General features: G+C 40.7%; 1 protein-coding gene and 1 long non-coding RNA gene across 8 annotated transcripts in view; one reads left to right on the forward strand and one right to left on the reverse strand.

Moving 5' to 3' along the window:
- The window catches only part of SLC10A7 (solute carrier family 10 member 7), a 251,975-nt gene that overhangs the window by 163,544 nt on the left and 74,291 nt on the right, over positions 1–14,140 (forward strand). The window lies entirely within an intron of this gene.
- Positions 1–14,140, reverse strand: part of LOC309863439 — a 92,092-nt gene that overhangs the window by 37,662 nt on the left and 40,290 nt on the right. Inside the window, exons 6-10 of one of the 2 annotated variants that reach the window (XR_014311047.1) lie at positions 8,394–8,485; positions 1,942–2,013; positions 1,108–1,204; positions 763–942; positions 408–558 (exon numbers count right to left, since the gene is read on the reverse strand). This is a non-coding gene — a long non-coding RNA (uncharacterized lncRNA). The remainder of the gene's footprint in view (positions 1–407; positions 559–762; positions 943–1,107; positions 1,205–1,941; positions 2,014–8,393; positions 8,486–14,140) is intronic. The other variant, XR_014311046.1, reaches the window with a different exon arrangement.

Raw genomic sequence — 14,140 nt, forward strand, 5'->3', positions numbered from 1 at the left:
GAGTCTAGAGGTGAAACTTGATTATAAAAGAAGTGGTTTACTTTTATTAAATATTAAATGTTTTTGTTATTATGTTAGTCACCATACAGTGCATCATTAGTTTTTTGATCTAGTGTTCCATTATTCACTGTTTGCACTTAACACCCAGTGCTCCACGCAATATGTGCCCTCCTTAATACCCATCACCAGGCTCACCCGTCCCAACCCCCTCTCGTCTAAAACCCTCAGCTTGTTTCCTAGAGTACATAGTCTCTCATGGTTCTTATCCCCCTCTGATTCACCACCCCCCTCATTTTCCCCTTCCTTCTAATGTCCTCCATGCTATGCCTTATGTTACACAAATGTAACTTGTGACTTTCCTTATGTTACACAAATGTGACTTTCCCTGCTTGAATTATGTCACTTACCATAAATGTCCTCCAGTCCCATCCATGCTGATGCAAAAGTTGAGTATTCATCCTTCCCTGATGGCTGAGTAATATTCCATTGTATATATGGACCACATCTTCTTTATCCATTCATCTGTTGAAGGGCATCTTGACTCTTTCCACAGTTTGCCTATTGTGGACATTGCTGCTGTGAACATTGGAGTGCATATGGCTCTTCTTTTTACTGTATCTGTATCTTTGTGGTAAATATATAGTAGTGCAGTTGCTGGCTTATAGGATAGCACTATTTTTAATTTTCTGAAGAACCTCCACAATTATTAAACTTTTTATACCAGAAAAAGCACATGATCATAAAATGACAAAGTATGTTTACCAATTGTAATAAGCTGATAAATTAATGTTCTTCCTCATCTCATCACTGTTTTTCCTTCTGCCTCTAGGAATTCTTCCAGGCCTTGGGGAGCACTGGCTTAGAGAGGTTCAGGGTCTAAGATCCATCCAGTTCAGACCTCAATATCACATTGTATGTTTTTCCTTTCCTGCGCACTGATATCTAATAAAAATAAACATGTTATTAAGGAGAAACCTATTCAAAGTACATGTTGATGGTAATGGGGTGAGTCAGGAAAGGCGACTTCTTAAAGTCGGCCTGAACATCAGAATCCTACTGCCTCTGTTTTGGTAAGGTTGAGAGGGCTTGTGGACTAGGGATGCTCACGTGAGGACCATTGGTCAGTTCCCCTCTTCTCTCAGCTGAAGCCTCTCTGAATCACAAAGCTCAGGACCAGTTTTCTAAGCTGCAGGAATGGCTTTAGCTAAGGATATGATAAAAACCAGAATAAATCAGGCCATTGATATATGAGACAAGGCAAGTAGAGTGCAGCTGTCTCCATTCATTCTGTCCATTTTTGCACTCAGTATTGATCGTCACAGCCAGATCTAACAGCAGTGTGTGCTGTCACTTAGATGCATCCAAAAGGAATGGATGGGCTCTGCCAAACCCATTCATTTCACATGTCTAGACACAGTATGGTTTTTCTTGTTTGTTTGTTTGTTGTTTGTTTATGGTCAAGGTCTGTCATAACTCTGAACTCTAGTTTTGATTACACTGTTCTTTCAAATGTCTTATTTAAAAGAAAATCAATTAATAATTATTCCATATATTTACTTTAACATCCAGAGGCCTTCATTAAAGGCCCTTCCCTAGATCTCCACAAATCACTTTTCATTGCCTCCCTTCTCTCTCTTCCCTGACCCTCTTATCATCCCTTCTTTTTTATCCTCCACGTCTCTACCTTGCTTTCACAAAATTTTGCACAAATGTTCTCCCATACCCTTGCTGGAAATTCATGAGCCTTTTCGGGATGGGAGGAAGGCAGCACCTGGTCTAATTTTATTCTCTATGTCCTTTTTGCTTTAGACATGTAAATAGTGCTGAGGAATAGTTTTCAGGTCTTCTGTAAGTAAGTCTTTCTCTACTCACCTAGCTGGCTTATAGAAGACAGTGAGGTATCAGAAATAAAGAAGTGGGCAGGGAATTTGAAGCACTTACTGTCCTCTGCTTCTTGTTTCCACTAACTCTGGGCTGTGGGTGAGAGACACTCTTAGGCCTCAATTTTGCAATCTGTAAAGTGAGACAGCAAATGATTCTCGAAATTCCTTTTATTTTTATCTATTTATTTATTTTTTAAAAAGATTTTATTTATTTATTTGACAGAGAGAGAGATCATGAGTAGGCAAAGAGGCAGGCAGAGAGAGGGGGGGAAGCAAGCTCCCCACTGAGCAGGGAGCCCGACGTAGGGCTGGATCCCAGGACCCCAAGATCATGACTTGAGCCAAAGGCAGAGGCTTAATCCACTGAGCCACCCAGGCACCCCTCAAGATTCCTTTTAGCTAGAATTCTCAGATATCTCTAACTTCTCCAAGAACTCCTAACCACTGTATAAACACATGGTGGTAGAGACCATGGATTCTGGAGCCAGATACATTGCTTGCCTCCCACTCTGCCATTTATTGCTTGGGAATTTTGTATAATTCTTCTGTCCGTATATCTCTGTTTTCTCCTCTATATAGTGGGAATCATAGTGGCACCATTCTCAGAGGATTGTAGTGAGGGTTGAATAGTTAGTACACATGAAGAGTATAGAACAGTTCCTGACACATACAGAGTAGGAATTCAATAAATGTCAGCTAGTCTCATTATGATGACAAACATAGGGTTTTAAAGCATTTGAGAAGGTGTGTGTTTCTCATCTAAAGGATGTGCTCTTCCCTGAAAGAAACATTTGTGGAAACACATTCATTCATTTGTTCAGCAAAAAAATGTTAAATATCTAGTCAAGTGTCTAGTATGTGGCAAGTATCCCGTTCTATAAGAGGCATCAATGAGCAAAATGACAGATACACATTGAATCTTTTAAGCCAATGGGTAGTAAATATTCAGTGTTATTTTCATGGCCTAGAGAGAATTCCTTAGTGCATTCTTTTCATATACTCCTATACCACTGGCAGATTGTATTTATAATCTCTGATCCTATGTTGGTTTCCTACAATCCATTTCCTGAATACCTTTTTACATCTCCTACTTCCTTCTTTGCTCTTTTTTTTTTTTTTTCCTTCCTTTCTAACAACTTTTCATCCCTTTGGACCATCTCTTGACCTCTCAGCCTTTATTTTTATTTCTTTGGCTGGAGTTCTGCCTCCTGGTACTTCCTACAGCCTAGCCATAGTCTCTATAAGCTTCTCTTTTCTCACCTATAAAATTGGGATAATCAATTTATTATTGGAATTTAAAATTAAATAATGTTTGTGAAGCACATAGCACAGTTCCTGGTACATAGTGTCCATTAATAAATGTTGACTATTGTTATGAAGTCCGTATTTGGTATCACTAAAACTACCAGCTCCTGTGTATAAGATTCAGAGACTTTGGCTGACCATTGCATAATGTGGGACCATCCTCTTGGCATTTTAAGAGTTGTGCTTCTTCTGTATAATATTTGCTCTGCTGCTAATGATCTTTCATAGGATGTTATGTGTATTCCCCAGGAAAAGAAAACCACCACGACACACCAGACTGCAGCCATGTGACCACAGTGGAGGCCTTGCAGGCCAAATTGAACCTTGACAAATCCTTGCTCAGCCTTGAAAGCTCGTGTCATCAAAAAGCAATTTTGACTTAGTTTCCTTTTGCTGCCTCTTTGGTCCAATATATACTCTACAAAAAGCATTTTTTAAAAATATTTTTTATGGATTTGACAGAGAGAGATCACAAGTAGGCGGAGAGGAGAAGAAAGAGAGGGGGAAGCAGGCTTTCCACTCGGCAGAGAGCCCGATGTAGGACTCGATCCCAGGACCCTGAGATCATGACCTGAGCCAAAGGCAGAGGCTTAACCCACAGATCCACCCAGGTGCCCCCAGAAAAGCATTTTGAAGAGGCTCCTTTGGAAAATTACTTATTGCATGTTAAATCTGTAAACTTAGAAGACATTTATGTGAAAGACACTTGAAAAATACAGAAAATTTCCACATCCATCTCACTTTAGGCTTTAGTTGAACTTCAGATTGTCCTTAATCTAGATAGAAAAAGCAAAGTTAATAGTTTTAATACAGATCCACGAGTTTACATGGTCAGAAAAGAAGATTTACTTTTTCACTTCATGGGTAAAAAGAAAAATCGTGAGTTTGAACACTGTTTTTTCAGCCTTTACATATATCACCATATTCTAATTAGCAATGTACATGTTATTTCCCTTTTGTGTTCTTGTGTTTATCCTTTTTCTTCTATAGCTCTGGATGTCAGGACTCGAAACTCCACACATTCTGCCCACTACCAGCATCCTGCTGTTCATTCACACACACACACTCACACATACACACACACACACACACACACACACACTCCCCACTCCCTGGCCCTTCCCTTTGCTTCCATCATCTTTGGCAAAGAGAATCATCTTCAGATTAGGAACGGTAAAGTAAATATTGGCAAAAGGAAAGTAGGCCCAAGATTAGCAGACTCTGTCTTCTGACCCAGACAAATTACTTCATAGCGTCCTGAGAACACTAACATTTGCGATTGCTGAATTGCTATCTTTGACAAATCATAAAGAAAAGGAGTAGAATCAGCAGCTGGGCATGTGCAAATGTCACTGCAAATATCAAAAAGGGGAAGAAAGTAGATTTTACACACTATTAACTGGTCATTTTGTTTTCAGTCTGGAGAAAAATTGAAGAAAGGGTAATTAAGTAGTGTGGTATAAGCAGTTACAAAGGAACATGCTGTGATATTTGGAAGCCAATGTGGGTTCACCAAAAACCCAAGTTCTTAAAAGTAAAAGTTTGTTACACTTATGCATTTCTTTTTAAACTATAACTGCTAATCCAAAACAACACCTTAGAGCAGGGATCCACACTACAGCCCTTGGGCCAAATTTGACCATGCCCATTTGTTTCCTTACTGACTTTGGTTGCCTTTCAGCTACAGTAGCACAGTTGAGTGATTGTTTGTTTGTTTTTTAAAGATGTTATTTATTTATTTGTTTGACAGAGATCACAAGTAGGCTGAGAGGCAGGCAGAGAGAAAGAGGAAAGGGAAGCAGGCGCCCTGCTGAGCAGAGAGCCCAATGTGGGGCTCCATCCCAGGACCCTGGGATCATGACCTGAGTTGAAGGCAGAGACTTTAACCCACTGAGCCAGCCAGGTGCCCACAGTTGAGCAATTGTAACAGAGCTGTCTGGCCAGCAAACCCTGAAATAATTGTTATTTGGCCCTATTCAGAAAAAGTTTGCCTCCCCCTGCTCTAGAACTAAATCAGTTCTTTTTGAATTTTAATGTGTCTACAAGTATTCTGGAAATCTTGTTAAAAATCCAGATGATGATACAATAGACCTGGGATGGGGTCTGAAATTCAGCAATTCCTGACAAGCTTCCACGCGAGACCAGTGCTGGTGGCCCAAAGACCACGGTTTAGTCTAGCAGGGATCTAGATTTGAAGCATACATTTAGAAAATTCCCCAATTAAAAAAAAGAGAGAGAGCTAAGTATGAGTTGGAAGTCAGCATAAGTTGGTTAGACTCTTACTAATTTTAATCATAATGTTCAAGAAATGTTAGAGGATCAGTGTCATCTTGGAGAGATTTTTCTGGTCATTTAAAAATCACTATCTAATTATCATTCTCAAAAAAATAAATTAATTAATTATCATTCTCCTGTACAAGTAAGGGTATTTGAAGGAAGCAGTAATGAGTTTGATAACTCAAATGTTGAGATAACCAGTATCAGCTGGGATGGCCTGCTGGACATTTCCTCTGTTGGAAGACAATTCTCCATGTATCTCTCACATCTCTGTACATCTTGTCATCAGAGGCACTGATGGCCCTTTGTTCTCAGCTATCTTCTCAGGAATGTTTCTATAGTGAATGGCCTTGAAAGATAGAAATAGTATCTCCCTCTGGAACAAATGCCACGTACACTTATTGCCACAGAAATATAAAGATAGTATTTCCCTCCAGAGCAAATGATAAGCATGCTTTCTGTTCCTTATAAAAGATTTGGATCCCTAAACTCAGTATTTCTTCTCTGGAATGCAACCCACCATAGGTGCAGGCATCCATCTGAGCCCATTTACACCACCCTGCTTGACTCGGGGGCGAGGGGAGCTGATGCTCACTTAGTCGGCATCATTCCTATCCTGTGAGTGATACTGCCCTGTGGCTATGACCCAGGAGTCTTGTGTTTTCTTCCAGTATCCATGAAGCCATGGTCAGCTAACTTGTTACCTTCACAAGATGGTGAAATCTGAGCCCCATCACTGTCTTAGACACCCGCTCCCATTAGTCACTACACAGGTTTTCCAATCACTGACTTGCCCCTGCCTGAACTTCACCTACTTAATATAGAAAATAGAAGCTTTCGGAGCACCTGGGTGGCTCAGTGGGTTAAGCCTCTGCCTTCAGCTCAGGTCATGATCTCAGGGTTCTGGGATTGAGTCCTGCATCGGGCTCTCTGCTTGGCAGAGAGCCTGCTTCCTTCTCTCTCTCTCTCTGCCTGCCTATCTGTCTATTGTGATCTCTCTCTGTCAAATACATAAAATCTTAAAAAAAAAAAAAAAAGAAAAGAAAAGAAAAGCTCTTAAATGAAAGTCCCTTCAACTTTCTAACATCAAACACATGCAAGTTTGTCTTCATCTGTGCCTAATCTATCTTTTTCTCCCTTTTTACAATGAAGAGCTGTCAGCCATCCCCGTCCTAAAGTTAAACCCTGCAGCTGTGCACTGGGACTCCTTCCCTGCTGCTGCTCCTTCTCTCCTCCCCCACCTTCCCTTAAGGTAATAAGTATAATCCCTTCTCTTTCTAAACCTCCACGCCTTCCAGCCCCATTGACTTCTCCTCTCCTCCTCCTTCTTCTTCTTCTTCTTCTTCTTCTTCTTCTTCTTCTTCTTCTTCTTCTTCTTCTTCTTCTTCTTCTTCTTCTTCTTCTTCTTCTTCTTCTTCTTCTTCTTCTTTTTAAATCAATTTTGAAATCCCCAAGTTTTATCTTTCAAAAGCAAAGCAAACAAACAACAAAACAAAAACCAACATACTGGGCGCCTGGGTGGCTCAGTGGGTTAAGCCGCTGCCTTCTACTCAGGTCATGATCTCAGGGTCCTGGGATCGAGTCCCACATCGGGCTCTCTGCTCAGCAGGGGTCCTGCTTCCCTTTCTCTCTCTCTGTGATCTCTTCCCTTCCTCTCTCCTACTGTGATCTCTCTCCTCTGTCAAATAAATAAATAAAATCTTTAAAAAAAAACAAAAACAAAAAACAACAAAAAAAACCCCAACATACTTCCTTTCCCTCATATTGATTCCCCTCCAGTTATGGCTCTATCTCTCTCCTCCTCTTGATAGCCAGATTTATCCATCCATCCTTCCTTCCTTCCTTCCTCTCTCTCTCTCTTTCTTTCTTTCTTGATAGATTTCTTCAAAGAGTGTCCAAACTCTCTCTCTCTCTCCTCTTCCGTTTTAGCTCTCAATCCAGCTTAATGTCCACACTAGTTATCCCATTGAAACCATTTTCTGCTAAGTCTCCTCTGAGCTTGAATGTGCATTCTGTATTCCTGAACGTCTTTCCTTCTCTGTCATAGTAAGCCACCGACTGTATGGTGAGGACTCACTCATCTGTAGCCACTGTCCACCCTAGATTGAGCTTCTGTCCCATCTATCCAACTACTTAAAGTGTCTCTAAATGGAGGCCTTATAGACTTCTAGATCCAACATCTTCCTAAAGAAAAATTGATCTACATACATCCCAAGTCTACTGTGGCTCAGTAATTGGCTCCACAGCCTCCCTATTTGGCCAAAACTCACTTAATTTAGAAGACTAAGAAGCCCTTTGTCCATCCTTTTAATCGCCATCCCTCCCTCAATATTTAGTAAATCTACCAGTCCACATGTCAAATTCTTCTTGAGGATGTGATGATATCTTTGTCTTGATCATTAAGCTTCTGTCACCTTAGCCCAAATCCACCTCCGCCTGGATTACTGAACAGCCTCCTCATTAGTCTCCCTCCTTTTAATTTCCCACCATTTTAACCTCTTTTCTAAATTACACCCAGACTGATTTCTGCCTAAACCTGGGTATCATCCAGCCCTGGCCCCAGGCCCTTCCCCTAGATCCACGCCTCCAGAATTCTCTCAGGGGCTTCCCCTGGCCTTGAAATGAAGCCACACTCCTCAGCTTGGATGATTAGGCCTTCCTGCTTCACCGGGCTTCTAGCTTCATCTCTCCCATGGCCCTCCCCACACTCTACCTTCACCTGCAGTTGGCTGTATGTTCTTCTTGCCTCCAGAGCCTTTGTACGGCCCCTCCTCCCTCCCTGTGTGTTCTCTCCCCACCCGCCTTCTCCGGGGCTGCCCCTTCTTTATGTACCCCACTGCTACTCTGCTTTCAGTTGTCATCAAACTGCTCTCACCTCCCTGATAAGCACTCTCATAGCATACTGAGACTGTAATTTAAAACACTCACCGTTTTACTGTGGTTGCTTTTCTGTCTTCTGTAAAGCGCTGAGGACATTACTGTACATGTTTCATTGGCCGCTATCCCTCATCTAATGGGGCCTGATGGAGGAGTCACCAAGTAGGTATTTGCTGAATGTTTCAGTGACAGATCAAAATCTCAGAAGATACGAGGCCAAATCTAGTAAGATAACACTTACTATGTACATAAGAACCCTTCATTTTAGCCTGAAGAAACACCACAATCTTTTGGGAATAAGACAGTAGAGGTATTGCTTAACAGAAGTGTCGAAGTTACAGAAGGATGGGTAGAACTGCTTTCTATAATGGGAACTCCTCATAGGCAAGAACCATAGCATAGTCATGCACTAAGTAAATTAGTGAGGTAAACAATGCCCACCAGTGGTTGTAGGAGAAGAAAAATAGGAAAGAAAGAACAAAGGTATTCCAAGTTAGTCTTCAAAGACAAGCCAGGGGCTTCACAGAAACTATTTTTTGGAGTTTTATGTAAAAGTCCATTTCAAAATGCTCGCAGTTTTATGTGCTAAGGAAACTTTGGAATCTTTTTCTCATCAGCTCCTGTGATGTGTGATACATGGTTAGCACTCAGTAATGTTTCTTTAATTAAATGTATGTCACTGAGATGAGCCAGCTGTCATTCCTGCAAGGCCTTACAAGGTACTGTTGCTCCCAAGGAGTCCCAGAATCCAGAAATAGATCCTTAGCTCTGCAGGTCCAGAAACTCACTGTGTTTAGCACACCATAATATGGTTGTGTTTTAGGAGCCTGAGGTCAGCTAGTCAACGTGCTCTTTTTCTTTTTTTTAATTTCTTTTAAGGTTTTATTTATTTATTTGACAGATAGAGATCGCAAGTAGGCAGAGAGGCAGGCAGAGAGAGAAGAGGAAGCAGGCTCCCTGCTGAGCAGAGAGCCTGATGTGGGGCTCGATCCCAGAACCCTGGGATCATGACCCAAGCTGAAGGCAGAGGCTTTAACCCACTGAGCCACCCAGGTGCCCCGCGTGCTCTCTTTCTACCAAAAATGCTACTTGGAAAACAAAACTATTTTTCAACGTTTTCTTGGCAAACGTGGACTCAGACTAGAGAGAACTGACTGGATGTTTTTAGTGGCTGGTGTTATCTAGCTCCTATAGTCTGATGCCACTGTCTTTACTATAGTGCCCTGTACCTGGCAGACACACCAGAATGCTCAAACCAGCTGCTAGGAACCTTCTTCCCCTGACAGAGCTAGGAATATCCTGAGAAATGCTTAATTTGGGGGTATTGAGCCATTCACTCTGTGAAGGTCCAGTTTTAAAGAGGAAAGTGTAGGCAGGTAAGAGGAAAGAGGCCCTTTCCCACCAATCAACCACAACTTTCTTTCCAGCTACTACTTTTAATGCATTTTTCTTTACTTTATGAAGTTTACTCTGATGTTTGCTCTGAGATCCGTGTTTATCAGGTCATATTCTCTGGAGACCATATATCCTGAACCACTTTATAATTTATTGTTTAGGATGTATTGGTCAATCTCACTCATTACATATTAGTTCAACAAGCATAAGCTTCTTTTGAACTTTTTTTCTTTTTTAAAGATTTTATTTATTTATTTGACAGATGGAGATCACAAGAAGGCAGAGAGGCAGGCAGAGAGAGAAGGGGGGGAAGCAAGCTCCCCACTGAGCAGAGAGCCTGATGCGGGGCTTGATCCCAGGACCCTAGACTTGTGACCTGAGCCGAAGGTGGAGGCTTAACCCACTGAGCCACCCAGGCTCCCCTTCTTTTGAACTTTTTAAGATACCACTGTATACTGACTACTGGACAACATGTGAAGACAAACTGGGAGTTTTAGTTGGCATTAACCCTTTAAAAAAAAAAAGTCATCTTAGCATTAACAAAAGTGCAAGGTTCAGAGTAAAGTAGCTGTCAAAGTAGAATTTTCAAAAGCTGAAAACATGACTTTCTTACAAATATAAAGTGAGCTCATGTCAAACATTTATTCGACTGAATAATAGGGGAACCAGCAGGATGGTAAGGTTGATTTCTATGAGGTTATAGGAGTGGGGATTAGAGGGGTGCCTGGGTACCTCAGTTAAGCATTTGACTCTTGGTTTTGGCTCATATCATGATCTCTAGGTTGTGGAATCGAGCCCTGTGTTGGGGCAGTGAGGGGGATGCTCAGCAGGGAGTCTGCTTGGGATTCTCTTTGTCCTGTGTGCCTTTCCCCCCTCATAAATAAAACTTTAAAAAAAAAAAAAAAAGAAGTAGGGATTATTATATAGTCCACCAGAAAAGAATACCAAAATAAGTTCACTAGGTTAAGGACAAAACTGGCTAATACCTATAGCGTAGTAAGACCATAACCTTTGTCATCTTTTTTTTCCTACTAGACAGAAATTATTTCTGTATCTACTGGACAATACTGTATAAGTTAGCATGTAATTTCTGAGCCTGAATTACTAGCAAATAAAAGTCAAACAGAAGTATATCCCTCCAGGTAATTAAATAATCCTTGGATTGGCCTGTTAGTGCTCTAGGATGAAAGCTCCAAGTTTTGCTCAATTGTCATGAAATGAGTGCTATGAAGGGAGTTGAGGGAAATTGGAAGGGGAGGTGAACCGAGAGACTGTGGACTCTGAAAAACAATCTGAGCGTTTTGACGGGGCGGGGGGTGGGAGGTTCCGGGAGCCAGGTGGTGGGTATTATGGAGGGCACTATTGCATGGAGCACTGGGTGTGGTGCAAAAACAATGAATTCTGTTACACTGAAAAGAAATTAAAAAAAAAAAAAAAAAGAAAGAAAAGAAATGAGTGCTATGTGCTCTTAGGTTCACCTGAAGGTGATTAGGTCTAAGAGGAGCCTCAGAGCCCTACCCTAGGGAAGTCATGTTGAGGGGGCTGCCTAATGACCTTTAGCCTGGAAAAGACTTAGTGTGGGCCCCCAAATGCTCATCTCGGCATTATTCTTAAATTGTAGGCATGAGGCAATAGTTGAAGAGTGCAGAGATTTTATTTACACCACTCAAAAGCATCAATTAAAAGGCCATCCCAAGACAGGAGGGGTGAGACGTGCCCTAAGTTGCTTCAAAGGGGAAGGCAGCGCGACCGTGGAGGCGGTTTGGGATCATTGAAAAGAGAGCTTCTCTGTTGTGAAAGGTCAGCGTTGCCTTCAGAAGAACATTGCCTCTGTGGGTTCTCCCGCAAAAGCATAGCCATCATAGCCTCACCTCACCGGTGAGCAAGTGAGGGAGACAGAGGGGGTCACATTTCAGAGGAGTATCTGTTATTCTGTAAAAATTAAGTGATTGCCTTTTAATTAAAAAATAAGGGCACCTGGGTGGCTCAGTGGGTTGAGCCTCTGCCTTCGGCTTGGGTCATGATCTCAGGGTCCTGGGATCGAGTCCCGCATCGGGCTCTCTGCTCAGCAGGAGGCCTGCTTCCTCTTCTCTCTCTCTGCCTACTTGTGATCTCTCTCTGTGTCAAATAAATAAAATTTAAAAAAATAATAATAAAAATTACATAAATAAATAAATAAATAAAAAGCACCTTTTCCAAGCCTTAACATTCAACATCCTAGAGACAGACACCTAAGAAGTCAATTTTGGTTTCTGTGTGATAGTAATAGTTGTTGCAGCAAAGTCTTTTGACAACATTTCCTATTTTTAAAAAATGATAATTCACTTAAGTTTTGCCTTTTTAACTAACATTACCGCTGAGAGGTACATTTACATTTTTGGTGTTGTTTTTGTTGTTATTTGGAGGTTTGGGGAGGCTTGTATTGTGACTAAATCTCAGTGTCTGAAATTTGACACTTTTTTCTCCTTCCCACTGAAGCCATTGAAATATATTCACCCAGTTATTCACATCAGAGGTGTAAATGGATTTTCTGAAGGCTTTTTTAAGAGCCAATCAAAGCCAGTCACTTTATGACTAGACTTCTTCAGGTGTTGCAATCAGAAAGCTTAGCACTCCATCCCAATTGCAAGGATGCTAAAACTATGTCTTGACCTTGAATCTGCAAGCAGAGGGGTAACATCTTTTGCTAGAAGTGCTCATCTACCACTTCTTTGATTTTATCCATTTACATAGGATTTACTGGGGAAGAGAAAAGAGACAATCAAATTGAGCCTTCTCTATACCCAAGAGAAAAGAATATGTTTGTCTGACTTTCCATCTCCTAGTGATTGTTGCTGTTACAGTTTACATTTCAGCTCACCCTTTTTACCATCGATTTTGTAAAAACCTGACTTAAAAAAAAATGTGTCAACCGTGTCACACAAAGGCTGATCTCTCAATTTGTTTCATGTCATCAAAAAGACATACTGAGTTTGAAGCTCCTCTCAGGTTTACTCTAAAAATACAACCCTGAGGAAATAGGGTAAGACTACAAAGATTTTATTTACACCATTCAGGCTGCCAGGCTGTGGAATCAGGGAGACAGAGATTGAATTCCCGGCATCGCCTCTTCCTAGGTCAAACTATATCTCTGAGACGTAGTTTCCTTCTGTAGGAGATGGGGATAATAATAGTACCTACCCGATAGGGTTGTTGTTAGAGTTCCATAAGATAACATTCATGAAGTCCTTAGCACATCATTGATGTGAGATAAGCACTCCATAAATGTTGGCTATTAGTATTTTAACAATTATTGTAATGATTGCGCTAAAACTTAACGGTGTTCTTGTCACGATAAATGGCACTGTGGCTGACTCATACAATTGAATTTTTAACTAATACAATTGAAAAACAGATTTCAGCACAGTATAACAATTCAATCTTAATTAAGGAAATTGAATAAACATTTTTTAAGAAAATAATGAGGAATCTTGAATCCAGAATTAGAAAATACATCCTATTTGCCAGGAAATTTTTAATATTTTTAGGAATAAATATTATTAAATCTTTAGAAGAATTGCAAAGAAGCTATTATGTTCAACTATACACTTGAAATATTCAGTCAGGAAAACCTGCAGATAATAGTGCTCTGCATTCCAAAATAGCATCATCTTTAAGAATTGGTTATCACCTTGAAAGCAAGATCATACAGCAGCTAATCACTATATACATGTCTGAAGCAGAACTCTGTCAAAAACTGTACTGATTGCTGAAACTTGACACCCAGGACCAGTGGCATAGTCACTGAAGTGAAGTTCTGGCTTTGGGGGTGGGCAAAGCAGGGTCAAATCCAGGTTTTGCCTTTGCCATTTATTTTCTGTATGGCTGTGGGCTGTTTGCTTAGCTTTTCTGAACCCCTATTACCTCATCCATAAAATGGGCCTATGATATAACCTACCTCCTTCAGTGGGGGAGGACCACATTTTAAGAATGTGGTACATGAAAGTGCTGAAGCAAAATGCCATTAAGTCCTGGTATTATTACTAATACTTTTAGGATTCCACTGCAGCAAAGGAAAATTAGTGGTCACCAGGAAGAATGTGGGTCCCCATATACTTATAAGATGCCAGTGTGGCTTCACCTCCTCTGATATAAGACAAATGCCCTCTGAGTGGTGACAATGCTCAACATTCATCCTAGTTGAAAATTCTAATCCCTGATACCGTACCTTGTTTCTCATGAGTGTAATTGGTGCTGTTGGTATTTCACAATTAATATTAATTCAAGTTTCTACTTTCTTTTATTTGGATATGGGAGAATTGATAGATAACAAAGGTAAACTGGTTAGCTTATACTCTTAAGTCCAATTTTTTCTCTATATATGAAATTATTTACCGCCTTACTGTACCTTTACTTGATATTCT

Source organism: Mustela nivalis (assembly GCF_964662115.1).
Source record: "Mustela nivalis genome assembly, chromosome: 4".
Classification (NCBI taxonomy): domain Eukaryota; kingdom Metazoa; phylum Chordata; class Mammalia; order Carnivora; family Mustelidae; genus Mustela; species Mustela nivalis.